We start from the raw sequence: 25728 nt of genomic DNA, 5'->3' as shown, positions 1-25728 counted from the left end.
TCTCTGATTAATTTCATTGTCCATCTAGAGCTAAAGCTACCTTGAATATTAATGTTTGTGTTAGTTTGCTAGGGCTGCTATAACAAAGTACCACAGACTGGGTGGTTTAAACAACGGAAATTTCTTTTCTCACAGTCCTGGAAGACAGAAGTCTGAGATCACGGTGTCCACAGGGTTGGTTTCATCTGAGGCCTCTCTCCTTGGCTTGCAGATGGCCGTCTTCTCCCTGTGTCTTCACATGGTTTTCTTTCTGTACATGCCTGTGTCCCAAGTTCCTCTTCTTACAAAAATCCCAATCCTAGTGGGTGGGAGCCCACATGAATGACCTCATTTTAACTTATTTACCTCCTCAAAGACCCCATCTCCAAATAAGTCACATTCTGAGGTACTGGGAAGTGGGACTTCCACATATGAATTTGGGAAAAACAACTTGGCTTATAACATACCTAAAGTTTAGGGATGAGGAAAAAAGTCAGAGGCAGAACTTTCCTTAATCCAAATGTCACTCATGCCTAGAGGCCCAGGCTGTTCTCCTCTCTCCTGACTCTTCTGAACACTTTACTGCAGGACTAGACCTGCCTTATTCTATGACAGTGTCCCCTCAACTAGGCCAGATCTATAAAACGCCTTCAGCCAGCCCAGTACAATGTTGAAAAGTCTCTAGAAGTTACTTTCTGTATATTTGTTTGAGGGACTAGAGGAAAATAAAGCCCCTTCCCCCAACAACTCGCAAAGCAAGAGAGTGGGTATGAGGGCCTTGTTGCTGTCAGGGACAAAGGGCAGTACCTAAAGCTCTTTCATCACTGAAATTCTGGGCTTCGAAGAATGTGGGCGGGCCCAAAGCACATTTTCCTAACGTGTGCCTGTCGGTCTGTGCGTGCGTGCGTGCGTGCGTGCGTGGGAGAGCGTTAGAATTTTTTTTGAAAGCTTATCTCCAAGGCTGTGATCAGCATTTGGAGACTCAAAAATGAAAACAATCACAGTATACAGACGTTACCTGACAAGCAGGAGTCTGAAAGAAAAATTAAATAAAGAACAGGCCAAGGGCACCAGGGGCAGGAATCTGAAGGGTAAGCCTTCAGTGCAGGCATTTTGATAAAGAAAAGCTGCAGGGGAAAAGCATTTCACCAGGAAGAGACCAGGACCAAAATGGGCCCAGGAAAGCTGCCCAGGGATGGGAGGAAAGGGGGAGCGGCCACAAGCGTGCTGTCGGGGCTGTCATTACCCCAGAATTATCAGACACCTGAAACAACAAGGTCAAGAATGTGACCTGAACGATAGGTGAAATATTTGTTTAGGAAACCACATGCTGGGAGAAAGACTTAAAAAGGAGTTAAATTGGGGCATTCACCTTTTCTTATTGCAGAATGAAACAGCAAACGTTCAAGCAAAGCCTGTGGGGCTCGGGAAATTCTTTTTATTAACATGCTAAAGAAAACGGATAGGAGACAGGGTGAGGAGAGGGCGAGGCTCTGACCCTGACCGATTTCTTGGTGTGGGACCAGCCGAGGGCAGGGGGAGGAATCTGGGGGACAGGCAGGGCCTCAGCCTCTCCCTGCACAGCCAGCAGCCCAGCCTGCCTAGGCATCCGGATTCCAGGCCTCCAGTCCTCGAAGACAAAGGACCCTTCCCCCCTTGTCAGCCTTCCTGTTCCCGGGGATTGTGTGGCCCGGCCCTTTGATCAAGCTAAGGGGCATTATGTCGGCGGACAACTGCTTTAAGTATGAAGGTTTTAGGGCTGGCTCTCAAGTCTCAGCCCTTAGTGTTCCCAGGCAAGGGGATTATAGCTGGCCTCTTAGGATTTCTGCTTTTCCCCCTGAAGTGACCAGGTCTCTCAACAGGGCTTTCTGACCCTGTCCCACCCTTGGAAAGAGAGTGTAGTTAAGAGATGGGCCGGGTGGGTACAGTGCCATCATAAACCCTCCATCTTTAATGTGGTTGTGGCTTAAATGCTCTTTTACAAATTCCCACAATGGAATGAGAATCCAACCGTGGCCAAAGTGAATCTCTGACAAAGATGCATTTGAGGTAATGGACTGGAGCCAAGACCCTTGGTTTCTAGACCTGGCCCTGCAGCTTCCTGACCGAGTCATTTTTAGTCATTCAGTCCCTCAGGGTGTGAGTTTTCTGTCTTTAAAAAAATTCGAAGTTTAAACTTGGCAAGCTCTGGGAGCTAGATTTTAAAACCCTGTGATTCCTTCACTGTTACATATGCTCTGTTTGACCCTGCAATGACATAAGTACAGTATAGTTCATTGGCTTCAAGAAATAGGTAAATGGGGCTTCCTTGGTGGCGCAGTGGTTGAGAGTCCGCCTGCTGATGCAGGGGACACGGGTTCGTGTCCTGGTCCGGGAGGATCCCACATGCCGTGGAGCCGCTGGGCCCGTGAGCCACGGCTGCTGGGCCTGCGCACCCGGAGCCTGTGCTCCGCAACAGGTGAGGCCACAGCGGTGGGAGGCCCACGTACCGCCAAAAAAAAAAAAAAAGGTTAAATGGAAAGAGGAATACGAACAACTCCTTCAAAAATCGTTTCAGATGGTGACACCTTTTTCCACAACTCACCAGTTTAATAAAGAGTTGGTGTCTCACAAAGTCAGATGTAATGTCTCTGGGTGAATTTTTCTGATTTTACTTGGAGATAATATAATGACAACTCTATTCTAGAAGGGTCCATCTCTCTTGCTGTTGTTCCATGGACCACTTCTCTTCCTAGTCGAGGGGAATCCCCTTCCTCACAGCAGTAGCAAAAAAAAGTTGCAAGACAAGAGAAATAGATGGACTTGAGATCTCCTGAGAATTGTTTAAGATTTGGCATATAATTGTATTCATTTAACAGAGCGACCAATTAGGATCTATATCTGAAAGTAGCTTTTCTAACTAATGATTGAATTAAGCACATTTGGAAAAGTGCTGAGAATATCTTAGAGGTGTTTTATCATCATTATTGGTGATGACAAGTTTCCATGTCTTCTATTAACTGAACTCAATGAGATTACTCGATACTAGGCTTACGTATCACAACTTTAAAGAGTTCAGAAGCCCACTGGGTGTCTTTTCTTCAGGATAGTATGGGAGAAGTTTCTGGACACCAGAATCCCAGGGTTTAGCTAATTCTTTTCCTGATCTTTGTTTTTAGATTTTTAAAAGTGCTGTGAGACTTTGACAATCTCTCAGTGCTTCTATTGCAATAATATTAACGATGAACTAGAGAGACACTTTGAATTTCTAAGGAAAGTCCTTGTCTCTGACTCGGTCCCTATACCAGGTCCTTAGTTTGATCTTTAGATCTCATCCAGAGTCAAGACTTCATCCATTCTCACAAGCCATCACTTTATGAGGCTGATATCTAAATCTCTGCTTCCTGATTCAGTCTCTTTCTTGAGGCTATCTTATTGTTCTAAACATTTCCACTTGGAAGTTCCTTAGGGATCCTAAATTCAAGTACTGAAGACTAATTCATGATGTTTCCTCCAAAAGGCAGCCTCGCTGATATCCTTCATTCTATCATGGCAACACCCTTCTCCTGGACACCCAATTTAAACTTGGCATCACCGCTAACTGGTCCTCTCTCTTGCCTGGTCATGTCAGTCCTTCCTTCTCAGTGTCTTTGCAATATGCCCTTTTGGGCCAATTCTAACTCATCACACTGGCCTGAATCCTTATTGCCTGATCTTTTGGCTGCCATTTTCTGCCCAGCCATCATGTAAATCACTTCTGAATGAATTCATTCACTCAACAAATACCTTCTGAGTGCCTTCTATGTTCTCTTCAACAACCATCAATAACACATTGATTGACATCTATGGAATAAGATGCGAACTCCTGAACCTGACAGGCAGCCTCCCACCTCCCCACCTAAACTTGGCTTCCACTCACTCTTCTCATATGCACCTCCACTTCCCCAGACAAACAGTTCCTCTGAAAATACTTAAAGCATTCCCCTTTCTTTGGATTCCCTACCTGGAAGTCCTTTCTTCTTTCCTCACTTTACTGTAACCATTTCTCCTATGGCAGCTGTTCCCTTCAGTCAGTTCCTATAAATTTACTGTTCCCCTTACAACTGTTCCCCTTACAACTGGCACTTGCAAAATTGCATTGCTGTCTATATTTTCTATATCTTGTCACCCCAACTGGTCCGTAGCCACCTCGAGAGAGATACAGTGATTGCATGCATCTTTGTGACCCATTACCCTAGTGGAATAAATTGCAGGAAGGAAGGAAAATGAACAATTATTGAGTACCTACAGTGTACCAAGAACTCTTTTTTTAATTAATTAAGTTTTGGCTGCTTTGGGTCTTAGTTGCTGCACGTGGGCTTTCTCTAGTTGCGATGAGCAGGGGCTACTCTTCAATGTGGTTCATGGGCTTCTCACTGTGGTGGCTTCTTTTGTTGTGGAGCATGGGCTCTGGGCACACGGGCTTCAGTAGTTGTGGCACGTGGGCTCAGTAGTTGTGTCAGTAGTTGTGGCGCATGGGCTTAGTTGCTCTGTAACATGTGGGATCTTCCCGGACCAGGGCTCGAACCCGTGTCCCTGCATTGGCAGGTGGATTCTTAACAACTGTGCCACTAGGGAAGTCCCCCAAAACTCTTATATGTTGGTTTTTTTTTTTTCTTTCAACATCTCATTTAGTGCTCTAAACTGGGGATTGGCAAGCTATAGCCTATGAGCCAAATCTAGCCCATCTGTTCTTATAAAGCCCTAGTGGAACAGAGACACACCTGGTCATTTACACTTTGTCTGCGGTGACCTTTGCACTACAATGGCGGAGGTGAGGAGCTGTGGCAGAGACTGCATGGCCAGCACAACGTAAAATATTTACTCTTCCTCTCTCTTCAAGGAAAAGTTTGCTGACTCATGGTCTAAAAACAACAGAGAAGGTAAGATCTATTATCGTCTGTTTTTATAGGTGAGGAACCAGAAGTTCAGACCATTTGAGTAAATTGCTTAAGGTCACACACCTACTAAGGGGCCCAGCAAAAACTTCAGTCCAGGTCTATGTGATTCTAGAACCCACAGGCTTTGCATCTGACCACAGGATATATATGTTTGATGCTAGGGAGGCTATCATTTATTTAATACCCCATGACTTGTCTTCATACTTTTGCAGGAAGGGATCCGTTAGCTAAAATCACCTGGATTTTCAGGCACATATCAAATGCCTCTGCCTGACCACATTAACATTATTTTAAAAGACATTTTCTGTGATTTCCCACCATAGAGTTACCTCATGCTACTGTAATTACTTCCGGAAGGACATGACTACTTGAGGGCAGGGGCTGGGTCTTGTGCCCTGAGCCTTCAGTGTCATCCCGGCACATAGTAAGCCCCCAACATATGCATGTTGCAGGATATCCATTTCAGGAAGGACTGTTATTTTGAGAGAGATAAGTTCTTTTCACAAGTACCAGATTTCAGGAGTTAGTATGGAAAAGCTCCTGCTGTGGGGTCACTGACCACCTAAACTTCAACTCCTGTGCCATTACTTACTAGCTATATTACTATGGGCAAGATGCCTAGTCCATATACGCTTTTGTATTTTTATCTGCAAAATGAAAATCATACAGTTATTTCGATGAGATGAAATAAGACAAGTACTTACAGCAATTCCTGGCCCACAGTAAGTGACCAACCTAAACATACGTTGTTATTATTATTGGCTAAAGTCTCTGCATCAATGCTAGGAAAACTAAATTCATTTCTGAAGAGCCATAAAATCCTACAAAATGGAAAAGGCAGCAAAACAAATACGCAAGGAAAGGAGACAAGAGAAAGATGACGAGAAAAGCAAATAAGTCCTTCCTCGGCAAAATTTTTCCAGAAAATATATTTTTTAATCAATACATAGAGATACTTGTGTTATTAGGAATATATCCCGCCCTACAGAGGGAAATAAGGGGAAGGAAACTTTGCCCAAACAACCGTTTTGGAAGACAAGGCCCAAATATTAGTGCAGAGAGGGGACTAAAGAAGTTTGTAAAGCAGCACACTTCATCATATTAATTTGCACATAATAGCCAGCAATGCCCAAACTGGCCCCTCACTGAGATTCGCGTCATTACCCTAAAGAAATTAAACTGCTGCCAAGATCCCACAACATGTGAACCAGTTCTACCTGGAATAGCTATTAGAGTCATCATCATGCCCCATTTGAAGTCCTGACTGCATGAATATGATTGAGAGCTTGTTGAATGAAGCCAAATTTGTCTAAGCCTCCGTGGGAGGAAAGGAACGGACCTGCTGCTGATGGCAGGCATCAATCACTGGGTCCTTTCTGCCGACTTTCAGAAATCCAATACAGAATGAGTCCCTTATGGATTCTCGGACTGTTCTCGGACACATCATTAAGAGGTGATTCCTGTTGATTTCCTGTTCCGTTTTGTTTAAGTTCAACCGTAGACATCGCACTCTCTCTAAAATGTTGTTTAAAAGACATGGTTGGGGGTGGGGAGTGGGGACAGCTTCTCAGACTCCGAATTTCTGTTCTCTGTAGGCTTTCTTTTTCCTCCAGAATATCAAATTATCCTCTTTGCACACACTTTACTCTTTAGTAATTTGGTTTTATATCTTAAGTGATTTCAAATGACACAAAAATAGGGGTCTATGTTTTCTCTAGTTTTGTAAAATGTAGTTCTTAGAGTTGGAAAATCCATTTGGTCTCTAAAATGGATCATGAATATTTTGAAGAAGCTATCAGCAAAAGGAAGTGAAATTTGCCAATATGGCGGCTACTCTGCTGACGTGATATGCTTCTTCATCATGGGCCTCTGAGAATTCCAGAGGGATCCACAGAGACTTGTACCGCCCTTCTCATACCCTCTTCCTAGGACTTTGGTCACTCTGGTTCCTTTTGAGTAAGTCTCTGTGTTTGTACCATGAGACCCTACTTCCCTAAACCTCCCAGATTGGACCCAGTATTAATGCCTCAGCCAAGGGCAATCAGAAGTAGATTAGACATCAGGAAGACTTGTGGCCTTCGATATTCTGGACTGAAAACTCTTACCAGTAAGGGTGTTCATGTTGGATGTTGACCAGCCTAACCAGAGCCTGACTCTTGGGGTCTTATGATGTTAGGGAAGAAAAAAACCCTAAGACACAATAAACATAGGGACAGAATTAATAAGATCCATTATGTGGACAGGAGTAACCCTCTCAGAGAGTAACTGAAACAAATAGAAGCTGATTTAAAGAATGCAAAAGTCCCTGGAGTCAAGAGCAGTGGTCGTCGTGACATCATATACATACACACACACATACAAATACATACACATATAATTGTTGTTTGGAGCATACTTCAAAATACTTCGCTGCTCCCAGAGTATTTTTCTAGTAAGCTCTGTGTGTGTGTGTGTTTGGTGGTGGTTAGGGGGGTTTGGAGGGTGCAGTTTACAGATGAAGAATATGAAGCAATTTCTATGTACCTGACACTTGTTCTGGTTGGCTTTCCATAACCATTGGACAAAGACAACTTCAAAGAGCTTGAGTGAGCTATTTGTCTTTAATTTCTGATTAGCTTAGTTTCTGATTAGCTTAATCCTGAAGAAATCATGCCAAGCTGGCAGAACATTTGAAGGGACAGCCAAGCAGAAAAGGTCCTGTGCATAAATCTCAATAGTGAAGGTATGAAAGGTAGTCCTAAGTAGCAGGTCCTTGGCACCTGGGCTAAGATGGTATTATGGGTTGAATTGTGTCCCTCCCGAAACTCCTATTTTGAAGCCCTAATCCCCAGTATCTCAGAAGGTGACTGTATTTAGAGACAGGGCCTTTAAAGAGCTAAGTTAAAGTGAGTCCATTAGGGTGGATCATAATCCAATCTATTGTCTTTATAAGAAGATGAAATTTGAAAACACAAAGAGATACTAGGGATGTACATACAGCGGAAGGACCATGTGAAGACAGAGGAAAGACCGCATGAGGACACAGCAAGAAGGTGGCCATCTGCAAGCCAAGGAGAGAGAGGTTTCAGGAGAAACCAAACCTGATGACACCTTGATCTTGGACTTCCAGCCTTCAGAGCTGTGAGAAATAAATTTCTGTTGCTTAAGCCACCCAATCTGTGCCACCCTAACAGACTAATACAGATGGAGTACAGGAGGACTCACTCTATAATGAGTTAGGAGTGTCCAAGATCCAGCTGTAGTGAACGGTGTCATTTTGACCCACCCATGAGAGCATGATGACCCACCCATGAGAACATGATGGCAGGGGGAGGACATTTGCATTTGAGTGCCTACGGTGTCTGGGAAGTGAGACTGATACTCTATACACTCACATTTCATCTCCACAACAAGCTGGTGAAGTGACTTACTCTCCTTTTGTAGGTGAGGAAGCTGAAGCTTAGCAAGTGAAGAATCATGTCTGAGATTGCAAGAGAGGGTCAGGTGTGGCAGGCTCCCAGGTGGATACCAGGAAGACTTGCAGGAGCCTCCTGATAGAAGAAAAGGGTCTGTGTCAAAGTTAGATTCCAGACCACCTGGTGCTGAGGTCTGTTCAGTATCATTAAGGCTCCAAAATATGTCAAGGGGTGGCTACTGTGGTAAAGAAAAGTCTCAATCCATGAACTTTGGGTTAAAAATCATGGCTTTGGAAGATCTTGGGCAAATCACTATCTCACTAAACCTCATTCCCTTACCTGTGAAATAGTAACACTTCTCAAAGCATTGTGTTCAAACTTTATAGGATTGTTGAAAAATTAGATGAGTTAATACATTTAAAGTTATCACCATATATATTTGTCAGGGTTCTACAGAGAAACAGAACTAATAGGATGCGTGTATATAGAGAGATTTAATTTAAGGAATTGGCTCACGTGATTATGGAGGCTTGACAAGTTCAAAATCTGATAGGGAAGGCTGACAGGCTGGAGATTCAGGAAAGTATCACAGTTTGAAACCAAAGGCAGTCCAATATAGAGCTGATGTTGCAGATAAAGTCCAAAGGCCAGCCGCTGGAGAATCCCTCTTGCTGGAATGAGGTGTGCCTTTTGTTCTACTCAAGCCCTCAACTGATTGGATGAAGCCCACTCACATTAAGGAGAGCAATCTGCTTTCCCCAAAGTCTTCCAATTTTATTAAGTAAGTAATTAATTAATTATTTGGCTGCATTGGGTCTTCGTTGCTGCACGCGGGCTTTCTCTAGTTGCGGCAAGCAGGGGCTACTCTTTGTTGCAGTGTACAGGCTTCTTATTGTGGTGGCTTCTTTGTTGTGGAGCACAGGCCCTAGGCGTGTGGGCTTCAGTAGTTGTGGCATGCAGGCTCAGTAGTTGTGGCTTGCGGGCTGTAGAGCACAGGCTCAGTAGTTGTGCATGGGCTTAGTTGCTCCGCGGCATGTGGCATCTTACCAGACTAGGGCTTAAACCCATGTCCCCTGCCTTGGAAGGCAGATTCTTTACCACTGTGCTACCAGGGAAGTCCCAAAGTCTACCAATTTTAAATGTAAATCTCATCCAAAAACACACGCACAGAGAAAGTGTGGTCAAGATGGAGCAGGAAGACCCTGAGCTCACATAACCCATGGGCACCTCAAAATTACAGTTATTTACAGTGCAATGATCTATGAGAATGACCTGAAGACCAACAGAAAATATTTTCTGCCACTAAAGGTATAAAGAGGGAACCACAACAAAACACTTAGGAGGGGTGGAGATCCACAAATGGAAGGATAATCACAATTGCCGAGGTTCTCTCCAAGGAGCAAGGGGCCTGAGCCCCACAATAGACTCCTCCGACCAGGGTCCCTGTACCAGGAAGTTGAGCTCCTAAACCTCTGGCTTTGAAGGCCAGAGAGGCTTGCATATAGGAGAGCCAGAGGGCTGTAGGAAACAGAGACTCTGCTCTTAAAGGGCATGTGCAGAATTTCACATGCTCTGAGTCCCAACTCAGAGGCAGTAATTTGAAAGGAGCCTGGGTAAACCCACTTACTGATCTTGGAGAGCCTCCCAAAAGGCAGGAGGCAGCTAGCAGCCCCCCTTGGAATATAGATGCTGGCAGCAGCCATTCTGGGGAGCTCCTTCTACCACAAGAACACTACTACTGGCAAGTGCCATTTTGGAGTCCTCCCTCTAGCCTATTGCTGCTAGGGCTTACCTGCCCAGCCCCTGGCCCCACAGCCAGCTGCCCCAGGAACTGGTTGCACCCACATAAGACAGGGCTTGGCAGCCAACCAGGCCAGGGCCCAGTCTTACCTACCACCTTGCCCATGGTAATTGGTCCTGTCAAAACAGAAGGGCCCACACAGCTCACAATAGGAAGCACCCCTAGAGTATATAGCTCTGGTGACCAGAGGAGAGTGTATTTCTGGGCCTCTTAGGACATCTCCTACATAAAGTCACTTCTCCAAGATCAGCAAACGTAACTGACCTACCTGTTGCATAGAAACAAACACAGAGAATTAGGCAAAATGAGGAGATAGAAGAATACATTCCAAAAGAAGGGACAAGACAAAACCTCAGAAAAAGAACTAAACAAAAAGGAGATAAGCAATCTACCTGATAAAGAGTTTAAATGATTATAAAGATGCTCAATGAACTCAGGAGAAGAATGGATAAACACAGTGAGAATTTTAACAAAGAGTTAGAAAATATAAAGAAGAACCAAACAGAGCTGAAGAATATAATAACTGAAATTTAAAAATACTCCAAAAGGAACCAACAATAGATTAGATGATACAGAGGAATGGATCAGTGAACTGGAAGACAGAGTAGTGGAAATCACTGAAGCTGAACAGAAAAAAGAAAAAAAGAATTTTAAAAAATAAGAATAGTTTAAGAGACCTCTAGGACATCAGGAATACTAATATTCACATTATAGGGATCCTAGAAGGAGAAGGAAACAGACATCCAAGTCCAGGAATCACAGAGAGCCCCAAATAGGATGAACTCAAAGAGGTCCACACCAAAATGCATTGTAATTAAAATGGCAAAAATTAAAGATAAAGAGGGAATCTTAAAAGAAGCAAGGGAAAAGCAACTAGTTTGTACAAGGGAATTCCCATAAGACTCTCAACACACTTTTCAGCAGAAACTTTTCAGGCAAGAAGGGAATGGCATGATATATTCAAAGTGATGAAAGGAAAAAGCCTACAACCAAGAATACTCTACCTGGAAAAGCTATCATTTAGATTTGAAGAAAAGATAAAGAGTTTTACAGACAAGAAAAGCTAAAGAAATCAACACCACTAAACTGGCTTTATAAGAAATGTTAAAAGGACTTCTCTAACTGGAAAAGAAAAGGCCACAATTAGGAATGTAAAAATTATGAAAGGGAAAATCTCCTTGGTAAAGGCAAATATACAGTAAAGGTAGTAGATCAAATACTTATAAAACTAGGAGGAAGTTTGAAAGACAAAAGTAGTAAAATCATCTCTATCTGCAATAAGTATTTAAGGAATACACAAAACAAAAAATATAAAATGTGATGTCAAAACATTAAACTTAGGTGGAGGGAGTAAAAATGCAGGGTTGTTGGAATGCATTTGAACTTGAGATCATCAACTTAAAATAATCAGATATATATGTATACATAGGTTGCTATATATGAATCTCATGGTAACTACAAACCAAAAACCTATAATAAATACACACACAAAAAAAGAGAAAAGAATCCAAACATAATACTTCCCTTAAATCACAAAGGAAGAGAGCAAAAGAAGAAGAAAGGAACAACAAGAGACCCTACAAAAACAACCAGAAAACAGCTCACAAAATGGCAATAAGTACACACCTATAAATAATTACTTTATATGTAAATGGACTAAATGTTCCAATCAAAAGACAGAGTAGCCAAATGGATAAAAACACAAGACTCATATATATGTTGCCTACAAGAGATTCATTTCATATCTAAAGACACACAAAGACTGGAAATGAGGGAATGGAAAAAGGTATTCGATGCACATGGAAACAAAAAGAAAGCTGGGTTAATAATACTTATATCCAACAAAATAGACTTTAAAACAGAGTCTTTAACAGAGACAAAGACATTACATAATGATAAAATTGTAAATATATATGCTCCAAACATAGGAGCACCTAAATATCAATACAAAAAGCAAATATTAATAAACATAAAGGGAGAACTTGACAGTAACACAATAATAGTAGGGGACTTTCACACCCACTAACAACAATAGCCAGATCATTCAGACAGAAAAACAATAAGGGGAACACTAGCCTTAAACAACAAATTAGATCAGATGCATTTAATAGGTATATGTAGAACATTCCATCCAAAAGCAGCAGAATACATTTTCTGTTCAAGTGCACATGGAACATTCTCCAGGATAGATCACATGCTAGGCTACAAAACAAGCCTCAAAAAATTTAAGAAGATTGAAATCATATTAATCATCTTTTCTGACTACAATGTCTAGAGACTAGAAATCAACTACAAGGAGAAAACTGCAAAAAACACAAACATATGGAGGTTAAATAATAAGCTACTAAACAACCAATAGGTCACCGAAGAAGTCAAAGAGGAAATAAAAAATACCTGCAGACAAATATACAGAAATCTGCTGCATCTCTAATACACTAACGTCAAACTATCAGAAAGAGAAATTAAGAAAACAATTACATTTGCAATCGCATCAAAAATGAAAAATAGGAATAAATCTAACCAAAGAAAGTAAAAGACTTGTATTTGGAAAACTGTAAGACTTTGACAAAAGCAATTGAAAACATAAACAAATGGAAAGTTTACTGTGTTCATGGATTGGAAGTAATATTGTTAAAATAACTATATTACCCAAGGCAATCTACAGATTCAATGTAATCCCTAACAAAACACCAGTGGCATTTTTCATAGAAATAGAACAAATAATTCTAAAATTTGTATGGAAACCAACAGACCCCAAATAGCCAAAGAAATCTTGAGAAAGAAGAACAAAGCTGGAGGTATCACACTCTCTGATTTCAAACTATATTACAAAGCTACAGTAATCAAAACAGTATGCTACTGGCACAAAAGCAGATATATAAATTAATGGAACAGAATAGAGAGCCCAAAAATAAACTCACTTTATATGGTCAATTAATTTATGACAAAGGAGGTAAGAATATACAATGGGGAAAAGACACCCTCTTCAATATATGGTGCTGGGAAAATTGGACAGCTACATGCAGAAGAATCAAATGGCACTACTTTCTCACATCATATACAAACAAACAAACAAAATTCAAAATGAGTTAGAGGCTTAAACATAGGACTTGACACCATAAAACTCCTAGAAGAAAACATAGGCAATACACTCTTTGACATTGGTCTTAGCAATATTTTTTTTGATCTCTTTCCTCAGGCAAGAAAATAAACAAGAAAAGCAAAAATAAACAAATGGGACTATATAAAACTAAAAAGATTTTGCTATCAACAAAGCAAAAAGGCAGCCTACTGAATGGGAGAAGATATTTGCAAATGATGTATCTGGTAAGGGGGGGGCGTTGATATCTAAAATATGCAAAGAATTTATACAATTCAACATAAAAAAATGAACAACCTGATTATAAAATGGGCAGAGGGGGCTTACCTGGTGGCACAGTGGTTGAGAGTCCGCCTGCTGATGCAGGGGACACAGGTTCATGCCCCTGTCCGGGAAGGCCCCACATGCTGCGGAGCGGCTGGATTCGTGAGCCATGGCTGCTGAGCCTGCACGTCCGGAGCCTGTGCTCTGCAACGGGAGAGGCCACAGCAGTGAGAGGCCCGTGTACTGCAAAAAAAAAAAAAAAAAAAAAAAAAAAATGGGCAGAGGAAGTGAATAGACATTTTTCCAAAGAAGACATAGAGATGGCCAACAGACCCATGAAAAGATGCTCAACATCACTAATCATCAGGAAAATGCAAATAAAAACACAATGAGATACCATCTTACACCTATCAGAATTACTATAATTAAAAAGACAATACATAACAAGTGTTGGCAAGGATGTGGAAAAAAGGGAACCATCATGCTTTGTTGGTAGGAATGTAAATTGGTGCAGACACTACGGAAAAGAGTAGAGGTTCCTCAAAAAATTAAAAATAGAACTGTCATATGATCCAGCAATTTCACTTCTGAATGTTTACTTGAAGAAAACAAAAACACTAATTTGAAAAGATAAATGCACTCCCATGTTCATTGCAGCATTATTTACAATAGCCAAAGTATGGAAGCAACATAAGTGTCCATCGATAGATGAATAGATAATGAAGATGTAGTATATATATATGCAGTGAAATATTACTCAAAAAAAATGAAATCATGCTATTTGTGACAACATGGTTGGATCTAGAGGGTATTATACTAAGTGAAATAGAGAAAGACAAATACCACATGATCTCACTTACATGTGTAATCTAAAATGCAAAACAAATAAGCAAAACAAAATGAAAACAGACTCATGATACAGAGAATAAATGAGTGTTTTCCAGAAGGAAGGAATGTAGGAGACTAGAAAAATAGGTAAAGGGGATTAAGAGATACAAACTTCCAGTTATATAATAAATAAGTCATGGGGATATAGTATACAACATAAGGAATATGGTCGATAATACTGTAATACTTTGTATGTGGACAGATGGTTATTAGTCATATTATGGTGATCATTTCATAATGTATGCAAAAGTCAAATAATTATGTATCAATAGTACATCTGAAACTAACATAAAATTATACATTGTCTGTACTTAAATTTTTTAAAAATGAACCAGAATTAGTGTTAGAAAAAAGAAGGGAAAAGGGGTCATTATGAACATAGAGATCATAAAGAAATAAATTTTGGTCCATAGAGTTCTTGAAATCATTTTAATAATATTACATGTCTGCTTTTTAAGGTGTATAAAACACTTGAATGGATATATAAAAAGATTAATATTAAGTTTATAATCAATGTTTAATTGTTTGGGAGAATCCAATTTCCTAAATTAATGGGCTTTGATTTACTAGCTGTATGAGGAGTTTTTTAAGGAAATACTGATCATTGAAATATTTAAAACAAAATAAAAACAAACTCACAGAAACATTCAGAATAATGTTTGACCAAATATCTGGGTACCTAGCCAAGCTGGCACATAAAAATTAACTATCATGCAGTCCTTGGTACTCAGCAAGTGCTCAGTAAATACTCACTATGACTACTTGTTATTATTCTTATTAACATGAAAAAAAGAGCATTCTTTCTCTTATTAACTCAAATGTGGTCAAACACAGTTGGCATGTCCAGGGTTAAAGAGAAAAAATTGCATGGTCTAAAGAGGAACAAAAATGACCAAACTTTTATTAAGCTAAACCATTATTTAAAACCCACTTTTTTTCTCAGAAAGTGAAGAGGAAAAAGGGCTGGTACATCCGGATAAATAGTAGCTGTATAACACTCACTCTGGGAAGAAAGATTATCAATGCCATGATTCCAGAATTCAAAGAAGGTAACCTCCTTCTCTATTACAAATGGGACCACTTTTTCTCATATGACTAAGTTGTGGTCAGACCTTCACCTCAACCCCCTGTTGTAACTGGGGTGGTTTGGGTAAAAATTTTTCATTCACGGCCCTCAATTACTATCCCTGAAACTAAATGTTTATAGAATTTCAGAGATGGAACAAACAAGAGTCATCCACCCATGGAGATGCTGAAGGGTCACAACAGTAGGTAAAAGGTGAGGCCAAGGGGCAGGCCTCTGAGCCTGCGATTTGTTTTCAAAGAAATGTTTCATTGTTTTCCCTAAATATTTGTCTCCCACCTAAGATTTCATTCATTTGTAGAAAGAGTTTTATGGTTTGAAGAAAAGGTTGAAAGCCACTGAATCGGCCCAACATCATATCTGACGCTACGATATCCCTGTCAAGTGTTCATTTAGTCTAGTCCGGGGGATCCCTGAGTTGGAGATCTCCCTATTTTATAAAGTAGCTTGCTCCATTGCATCTTTTGAGAGCAGAAATTGTCAGAAAGTCCTTTCTCATATTGAGGCCACAGACATCTTACACAAGGTGGTCCTACACAAACTATCACCTTTTCTAACCTGGGGAGAAGAAAGAAGGAAGGGCCAGAACAAGAGAATAAGAGAGGAAGGACGGGCAAAAGAGAACAAACAGGATAACCTTAGACTGTGTTTCCAAAATTTCATCATTCAACCGCCAATTTTTTGCCATATCCAGCTCTAGTCAATTTTTTTTAACAGCTTCATTGAGGTATAATGGACATACAATTGACTGCACATGTTTAAAGTACACAGTCTGATGAGTTCTGACATGGATATATACTTATGAAATCATCACCACCACAGAGATGCTGAACATGTTAATCACTCCCAAGGTTTTTTTGTTCAACATTGTAATCACTCCTTCCCACCACTCTCTGACCTCTGTCAGATAGAAAGAGATCTGCTTTCTATCACTACAGATTAGTTTGCACTTTCTAAAATTTTATGTAAATAGAATCATTCACTATGTACACTCTTTTTGTCTGGCTTCATTAAGTCAGTGCAATTGTTTTGAAATTCAACCATGGTGTGTGTATCCCTAATGCATTTCTTTTTATGACTGAGAAGTTTTCTATTGTATGAGCATACCATAATTTGTTTATCCATTCACCTGTTGATGAACATTTGAGTTGTCTTTGCTATTTGGCTATTATATGTAAAGCTACAGGAATGTCTTTGTACCAGTCTCTGTATGGACATATGCTTTCATTTCTCTTTTATATGCAAGCAATAAGATGGCTGAATCATAGAGTAGGTGTATATTTAACTTTTTAAGAAACTGTTAAACTGTTTTTCAAATTGATTGTACCATAATTCATTCCCACCAACAGTGTATGAGAGTTCCTGTTGCTCCATACACTTGCCAACACTTTGTATGGTAGGTCTTCTTAATTTTAGCCATTCTAACAGGTATGCAGTAGTATCTCATTATGGTTCCAACTGGCATTTTCTTAATGATTAATGATGTTGAGCTTATTTTCATGAGCTTATTTATCACTCATATAACTTCTCTGGTGAAATGTCTGTTCAAACTTTTCACCCAATTTTAATTGGGTTGCTGGTTTTCTTATTGAGTCTGGGGGAGTGCTTTATGTATTCTAGCCATAAGTCCTTTACCAGATATTAGATTTTTAAATATTTTCTCCAAGTTTGTGACTTGTCTTTTCATTCTCCTAATAGTGCTTTTCTAAAAGCAGAAGGTCCTAATTTTGATAAAGCTCAATTTGTTAACTTTTTTTCTTTTATGATTTTTGTTTGTAGCTAAGGGATCTCTGTCTAACATAAGATCAAAAATTTTCTCCTATTTTTTTTCTAGAAGTTTTATGGCTTTGTTAGGTCTATGATGCATTTTGAGTTAATTTTTGTATCTGGTATGAGATAGATATCAAAGGATTGTTTTTTTGTTTGTTTCTACTTGCAGATAGCCTGGCTTCCCTGGACTCTCAGCTCTGTCTCTGTGACCCAAGGAAACTACTGTTCAGCTTTGCTTGGGTTCCCCATTCCTGTCGGGAATGACCTGGAAACTCTCCAGGTAATAAGAGCTCAGGCAGACGTAGAGCTCACCTCACTTGTCTCCTGTCAGTCAGAGATCACCACTCACTGTCTGAGGTCCAATGCCTTGACTACTGTTACTTCATATGTATATTTTTATTTTCAGCTGTTTCAGGCAAGAGGATAAATCTAGTTCCAATTATTCTAGCTTGACTAGACTTGGAAGTCCCTATATTCTTATTTAACTTACTATTTTCCTTTAAAAAGCCTAACTTTTCTTTTATTCACCCTAAGCATTTGTATTAACATAATCACAGATTTGAGACTGCTGTATTGTCCTTATTATAAAGCACATTAAAGTAAACATCATCAAAATATACATTTGTATACCACCTCAAATTATCATGCTTACTTCAGTAGTACCCATACTACAAGTTGGGCAAAACCAGCTTCAAGCATTCACCTTGACTGCCCTACCTCATTCACCTCCCTCCCCAACTCATACCAGGAGCATAGAAAATTCTCTGGGAGACCAGTAATCTACTTTGTACCCATTGTTTTTTAGACTTTTGAAAAAGGAAACCTTTGTATATGAAAATCTTGCACACGTATGAAAAACCTAATCCCTGGCATATTCCAGTGCTTTGAAGACAAGTTACACACCTGCTGAAAAGCATCCTATAACTGTCAGAGCCCTGGAACCTACCTGCATAGATGTCCACTCCTGAGTCCTCTGTCTCTGCTTCTCTTCTAGCTCCCATCCTCTCTGCTCTGCTGGTTCCCAGCTGATGGGTGTGTTACCTGAACCTGCACAACATTCAAGAGGCTGATGGCGACAATTAAGCTTGACACAGTTAGGGATTTGGGAACAAGGAAGGAAATTGCTTAACGCTTTGGTGAAGTCAAACCAATCAATGTTGCTATTTAAGCTTTCCATTAAAAACAGAACAACAAAATGCTATTCTATTCTCTTACAAATCTTCACTTTATGATCTATATTTTGTGTTACAGAAAGGAAGTTGGAGACTGAAGAGAATAAATTTTGATATCCTAAGTGTATGCCCCCACGAGGAGGACCAGTACCCAATAATAATGGGAAGATTTTTCCTGACTCTTCCTGCCAACGCCCACAAAGTATTTATTCACTGCCTTCCAAAGGCATTCTAACACCTTCAAAAGCAGTTCTCAGGTTAGTAATTCTTTGTTAACCATTGACCTTATTTCTGCTTCAACAGGGAATGCAAGCACAAATATCCTGTAGGGCAAGGTAGAGAAAAAATCCACATCACAAAGCTATTTGGCATTTGACATGCATGTCAGTGTTAGGGATAAAAGGGGAGTGTTGGGTCTCTGGAGACCTAGAGAAGATGTGACCTGTCCAAAGAGATCCCCCGAGTGTCAGCTGATGGTGATTTGAGTTGCTAAGTCTTTCAATTTGTAAAATAATCTGGAAAGGGTTTTTGCCATGAGAAATTATGAGAAATTTCCTAATATTAAAAAAAAAGGAAGGAAAGAGAGGAAGGAAGGAAGGAAAGAAGGAAGGAAGGAAGGAAGGAAGGAAGGAAGGAATCTAACAGCATTAATCAGTACACTGCACCACAGGACACCATTTGGCAAACTTGTGGCAAACCTCTATCAAGGGTAATGTGTATTTGAAACTTCTCTGACACTGTTATGTAAGGAAGTTGATCCCTCTTTATCGGTTGGGCTGGTTGTGTGTGGGTCAAAAGAGAGGTGGAAGGAATCAGATTATCTTCTATTATTTTAGACTGAACTATATTAAAGTTCTGCTTTTTTTTTTTTAAAAGTCAAAAAGGGTGGAATATTTGCAGTGTCAAAAAGATTAGCCTAGTAGAACTGTTGGTAAACACCATGACCCTGGGCATAGTCCTATGATTGAGGTAAAATCTCTGGGTATTTAGTGGCTGAGGATAAAGAGTATTACAGAGGGTGGGCTACCTGCTGTTACCAATAGACTCTAAAGCAGTGGTCCCCAACATTTTTGGCACCAGGGACCAGTTTCGTGGAAGACAATTCTTCCATGGATGGAGGGGAGAGGGATGGTTCAGGCGGTAATGTGAGCGATGGGGAGCGATGGGGAGCGGCAGGTGAAGCTTCACTCGTCCGCCACTCAGCTCCTGCTGTGTGGCCAGGTTCCTAACAGGCTGTGGACCCGTAGCTTTCCACGGCCTGGGGGTTGGGAACCCCTGCTCTAAAGTATAAAATGGCTTAAACACAGTAAAAGCTTATGCCTCCCTCACTTACACAGTCCAAAACAGTTTCAGCTTGCCAGGAGGCTCTGTTCAACACCTTGTTTGGAAACCAAGGTAGAAGTTCTTCAATATTCAACTTTCAGGGTCACTCCATGAGCCAATATGCAGCAGCAGCAGAAGAAAGTATATGAGAGGTTTCTGCAGGCCAGATCTGGGAGTGGCCCACATCATTTTTGCTCACATTCCACTGCAAGGGAAACTGAAAAATGCATTCTCACTGTGTGCAGAGAAAATGGGTTGATGATCGGCTGGCAATCTCTGACTCAAAAAGGAAGGCTCAAATTAAGTTGGCAACTGGGTTAAAACATAGATTAGGCACATCAACCTTTAGGAGATGTCTGGCTCTGATACCTCAGAATTCAAGCACAAATTAAGGAAAGAAGTTTTCCAGAGGACTTACAGAATTTCGGGTTTGGAAGACACTTTTAAGCCATTTTGTAAGTCAGCTTTAATAGTGATTGGTAGAAAGAACATGGACTGTGCTACTAACTAGCTCCGTGACCTTTGGTAAGTTTTAACCTGTCTCAGATTTAGACTCCCTTTCTATAAAATGGAGGTAAAAATATATAATTTTTAGTGCTGTTCTAAGAATTTGAGATGACTTATATAGTATACATGAGATGACTTATATAGTATACACTGCCATAGGAAATCCAGCCACATGGTTATCCAGGCTCTATTAAGATGCCTCTACGGGCAGGGGCAGGGAGCTCAACGCTTCCAGGGTAGCCCTTTCCATTTCTATGCAGAGCTGACAGCCAGGAATGTTCTTTGTCTCAAGCAAAATCTGTTTTCACCTTGAGTCCTACTTCTATGCACTCCTAAAACCACACAGAACGAGGTGAATCACTCTGCTTGCCAGTTCTTTGGATATCTAAAAATAGCACTCATACTCTGAGGCTGCTCTTCCAGTTTCTTCTGCTTTGAATCCCTCACCATTCTTGTTGTTTTAATCTGAAAAACCTCTGCTTTGTCTTTATGCTCAAAACGTGATTCACTTACACTCCAAGTAAGATCTGAGAAGCATAGAGTGCAGTGGTGGCATCTTCTCTTTTGTTTAAGAAATGCACTAGTCAGGGTTAGGGTATCCGTTATGCTACTATAACAAAGGGACTTCAAAATAACACTCGTTCAAATACGAGAGAAATCTTTTTTTCTCTCATTTAACAGTCCAGGGTTAGGCAGGTAGTCCAGGACAGGTACGTGGCTTATTCAAGTCCTGAGGTTTCTTTCACTTTCAAGGTCTTCCTGTCCGCTAGGATGCTGTCTTCATGTATGGTTAAAGCTGGCTCACCAGTGCCACATCCAGGTCCCAGCCTACGTTGAAGGAGAAGTGGCGGGTGAGCAATGTTCTTATATGGAAGCAAACACAATGCATGCTCAACACATCTGCTCCATCCATTAGTGAGAACTTAATCACATGGTCACAACTAGCTGCAAGGGAGACTGGGTAATGTAATTCTCCTTTGTGGGGAGGGAAAGAGGGTGGAACACTGTACTTTGCTCTTACCAGGAAGAAGGGGAGAACGGACACAAAAAGAAAACTGAGTCTCTGCCATAAGAAACAGTAAAAAACTAAAAGTCCCCCAAATTAAAAGAAATTAGGAATAATTAGCAAGAATAAGGAAAACTTGCTAAGAGGAAATGGTGGAAAATACTAAACAGGGTATCCGTAGCTCTGCTATGTGGCAAGCTGGAAGGTAACGATGATAAATGGCTACATAAGTGGAATTGTTATCATCTTTACCTGGAAAATGAATGACTAAACTTGGTGGATGATTTCACCAGAGAGTTAAGTTAGAAGTTAAGCATTTTTAAAGCCCTATATGTTACGGTTATGAAATAATCTAGTAGAAATCATCTTTCCAAGAAAAAAAAAAAAGAAACCTCTGTGAAACGAGAAAAATGACTAGCTTTCCTATTCTCCAAGGAAGAGTGCGATGGACTGAACTAAACAGAACTTTCCAAACTCCAACGTCAGTTATCCTGTCCTCGGTAGAACAGGCAATTTAATCTGTAAATTCCGCAAATGTCAGTAAATGAAAAGAGCAGACAAATTGGAGAAAACAAACATTTTCATTTTGGAGTCGGGTGGGAATAATTACTGTGAAATATGCTAAGTGCCTAGCTTGGTTTCTGGTGGTTTCTTGGGGTTTTAAGATTTCATTTTCATGATTCATTGGCCACAAATCATCGAAAATATCAAGAAGTAAAATATGCTTTAGGCTAAATGCATAAATCCCCCTCAGCTTTTAGTAGGACTCAAATATTGACATTTAGAAGGAGCAGTTTTTTTCCCCATATGCTAACTACAGTCCAGCCCCAACATTATTGTTGAAAAGTAAATTCCAAGTGTATATACCCTATCGAACATTAGTGAATTCAGCAAAATCATCTCAGTTTTTTATTTATTTATTTATTTTTGCGGTACGCAGGCCTCTCGCTGCTGTGGCCTCTCCCGTTGCGGAGCACAGGCTCCGGACGCGCAGGCTCAGCAGCCATGGCTCACGGGCCCAGCAGCTCCGCGGCACGCGGGATCCTCCCGGACCGGGGCACGAACCCGCTTCCCCTGCATCGGCAGGCGGACTCTCAACCACTGCGCCACCAGGGAAGCCCCATCTCAGTTTTTAAAAAGGATACTCTGCGTGCTAACTTAATTGCTTTTAAAGGAGAACAGCTGAGACTCAAATGACCACATTTTACATTCTCCATTACAGTTGACAGTGCAATGGCAAGAAGCAATGTCTGAGAATGCATAGTGCGCTAGGCTGGACGCGGAGCTAGTATGTGTCCTGCTCAACAGCCTAAGGTGTTACCAAAATTTCCCTGGGTAAACTTTCTATTTGAATCACTTTCAGAAAAGAATAGAGGTTATCAAATCTGAAATCAGTCTTTGGAATGGGGAAGTCCCCATTCTTGAGCTAGAACACAAGAAAAAGCTTTTGGAATTTTAAAATTAATGTGAAGGCAATTACTCCAGGAGGGTTTAGTTCACTTCTCTCAGCATCTGTTCTGTGGGATTTCTTTCTTTCTTTTTTCCCCCAGAGGTAATTCTCAACAGCCTTCTTCTAGAACTACCTTTGAAGTCCTCTGCACACCTGTGTAGATTATAAAGCAGGGGGGCAGAGCTTCCACACCCAAACTCTAAATTTACAATGCAGCATGACAGTTAAGACATGCCCCCCAGCATCTTGTTTAAAAGTTAAACCCAAGCTCGATATAATCTCCTGCAATGGTTAACCCTTGCCCGGATTGAGCACATATTCCCCATATTGGAGAAGGATAGACTCTACTTCTATAAGCTGTAACTCTTTCTTCAGAAACATACGACACCTGGGTGGATAGGCTTTTGTGATAGGTGCTCTCAGAACATTATAGAGAATTTCTGACAGTTCCTTATTCTTTCCTTAGGGGCCAAGAGTGACAAAATGTACACACCTGATAGGTTCCTCCACCCCCTTTGTTCCTTGGATTTTGAATTAACATGTTAATGACACTCTTGGGGAATAAAGGGATAATTTTTCTTTCTAACATTACCTGAGCCACAGCCTTTACCCTATTTTCTTTCTTCTCAGATATCCCCACTCCTTATCCTGAGGGAAAGAGTTGGGGACTGGCCTTATTTCCTGATGTAGGTGCAAGGATGGAATTTGAAGGATCACAGGAAGAGTACGAGAGGCTGGGACCAGAAAAGCCAGGACAAAACATTAGGGCTTGGGTTGACTTGGGCTGGAAGAATTCTAGGACCAGGGGTCGGGAGCTGTGAGGGGTCAGAGAGCTGGCAGTGCTGGACAGGCAGAGACAAGGGAAGAATAACCAGGAGACCTTGATTGAAAGCCAAGGTTTGCCTGAGGCAGGAAGTTCCTCACATCCTTCCAGCCGGGGTGGGACCAGAGCCTGGGCCCAGCTAGCCTTGGCCTTGCAGGTGCAGGCAGGGAAGTGGCTGCACCTGGCTTGAGTGGGTGTGTAGGTGGGAACGAGAGAGACACCTGGTTTCTGGCTACAGATCTGATTCTTATCCAGCGCCACTCCCTGACCTCATAAACCATGAACTCTCTGGATCCCTCCCTGGAGTCCCAGGAGCCCTCTTCCTAGCCTGTTTCTCAGTCTGGCTTTTATCTTGTGATTTTAACTTTGCCATAGACTGGTCTTAATTTCACCCTCTGTGTCTAACTAAGATTAACCCTACTCTTATTCCTCATAGGGCTGATAAGGACCCTCCCAGAGTTTTTTCTCTCTTGGGCCCCAGACTATTTTCAACCTCCAGTTAAGATGAATCTCTAGGCAGTAGGTACCATCCTGTTATCAAGAATTCCTTTTTTTTAAATCTTCTCTCAGTTAATTATTTCAATCCCTGGTTCTGGCCACTTATGCATGGGAATAAATCATGACATGAAGAAGATTTGGCCGGGACCCCAAATCTTGGAACCCTCAGTCAGATCATACCACAACAAAAGACCCCTAGGAGACACTTTTCTCTGTGTCCCACTGCCCTTCTCTGGCCTCCTCTCTGGTGGGTTGCGAGCCTGTTGACTGTAAGCTTCCTTCTTTCTGACCCCAGGTTGGTTCTAGGATCACAGCCCCCTACCCGCAGCCTCCACCAAGCTGGAGGTTGCCTCCATCCAGCCTGTCTTCCTGTACCTGCCTCTGGACATGGACTCAAATAAGACACAGGGAAGACAGAACGAAGATTATTCCACGTACTATTTTTACTTACAAATTTTATTTCCTCCTACCATTATATGTTCTACTCCCTAGAATAGTATAATCTTACAAAATCCATTGTCTATTGTGTCCATTTCAGACTTTCCCATCTTTATGAATAGAATTTCTCTCCCTAGGAAAAAATGCACATACAGAGACAATTGCATACAATTTCAGGGTGCCCATGGAGCCCCAGAAGCCCCTGCATGAACCCTGGGTTAAGACCAAGTTAGTATGTGCCGTCTAACCTTGATAACTTGACTTTTAGACACTTTCATGAGGTCTTTTCTGTTCATTTTGATCCAAAACAATTTTCCAACAAGTTCCCTGGGCTCTGTGCAGCCCTTCATTCCAGTTCCTCTCTGTACAGTTACACTGACATTATCATCATCAACACCATCTTCATTAATAATGTCACTCCACCTGGGCTCCATCTTACACCCTAGACCTGGGTAAGGTCTATGCAAGTGAGGGGCCCAAAGGTTAAGCCTCATTGGTTCCATGGTAAGTCCACCTCTGTATATTAGCTTGTAAGAGGCCCACCAGGAGCATGCCTTGCTCAGTGATTTCCCATCTATTTGGAGGGTTGGGGGGTATTTCTTTTACATGCAGCTCAGAGCTCCTGTAGCTTCATGTCTGCAGAAAGCCTGCACCTGACTGCCAAGCACAACAGCAAAAGCTTATGATGATTAATTAGATTTTTAATTAATGCCTCACCACTTAATTAAGAAGGATCCCTTGGAGTAAAACCCCAACTAAATATTCTTTCTTTTATTAATCCTCCATGCCCGATAGCAGAGGAAACGATGAGACAGAGGGTGTGATGTGTGTTGGTTTTTATTCTCCCAAGAGGTCATAAAGGTAATATCAGAACAGCTGTATAAGTTCCAACTTCTTTCCATAAAACTTTTTCATTCTCTGGATTGCCAGATGTCCTTTCTCTGTGACTCATTTTCATTATTCAGCTCTTTTTAATCCAGCAACATTTATTGAGCAGTTACTATGTGCTGGGCATTGTTATAGGTGTTCTGGAGATTCAAAGACGGTAACTGCTGCCCCTGCCTTCCAGGGAACCCTGGGCTCAGAGAGGCAGCAAGGCCCATCACCGGGGTGAAAAGATAATTAGCACAAGAAAGATGAGGCAGGATAATAAAGAAATGACCATCAATGGAGCTTGACACTCCCTCTGGTGACAGTTCCCCAGAAGAATCCCAAAGCTGGCTTGAGTAGTCAGAATGTCATCATGGACCAAGCCTGGTGCTGGACGCTTTACATACATTAATTCTCCCAATTTACAGTAGAGGACAATGA

At 41.1% G+C, this 25728-nt stretch overlaps 1 long non-coding RNA gene across 2 annotated transcripts; it reads left to right on the top strand.

Moving 5' to 3' along the window:
• Window positions 1-18381: 18381 nt before the first annotated feature.
• On the top strand, window positions 18382-23436 carry LOC132519379 (uncharacterized). 2 transcript variants are annotated; one of them, XR_009540156.1, is made up of 3 exons: window positions 18382-18629; window positions 20973-21053; window positions 23289-23436. It is a non-coding gene; the product is annotated as an uncharacterized LOC132519379 (long non-coding RNA). The 2 variants fall into 2 exon arrangements; XR_009540155.1 differs by having other exon boundaries at window positions 20956-21053.
• The last annotated feature ends 2292 nt before the right edge of the window (window positions 23437-25728 follow it).

The sequence above is a fragment of the Lagenorhynchus albirostris genome, chromosome 4, assembly GCF_949774975.1.
Source record: "Lagenorhynchus albirostris chromosome 4, mLagAlb1.1, whole genome shotgun sequence".
Lineage (NCBI taxonomy): Eukaryota > Metazoa > Chordata > Mammalia > Artiodactyla > Delphinidae > Lagenorhynchus > Lagenorhynchus albirostris.
The sequence above is the reverse complement of the archived record's forward strand: the minus strand, read 5'-3'. Positions and strand labels throughout refer to the sequence as shown.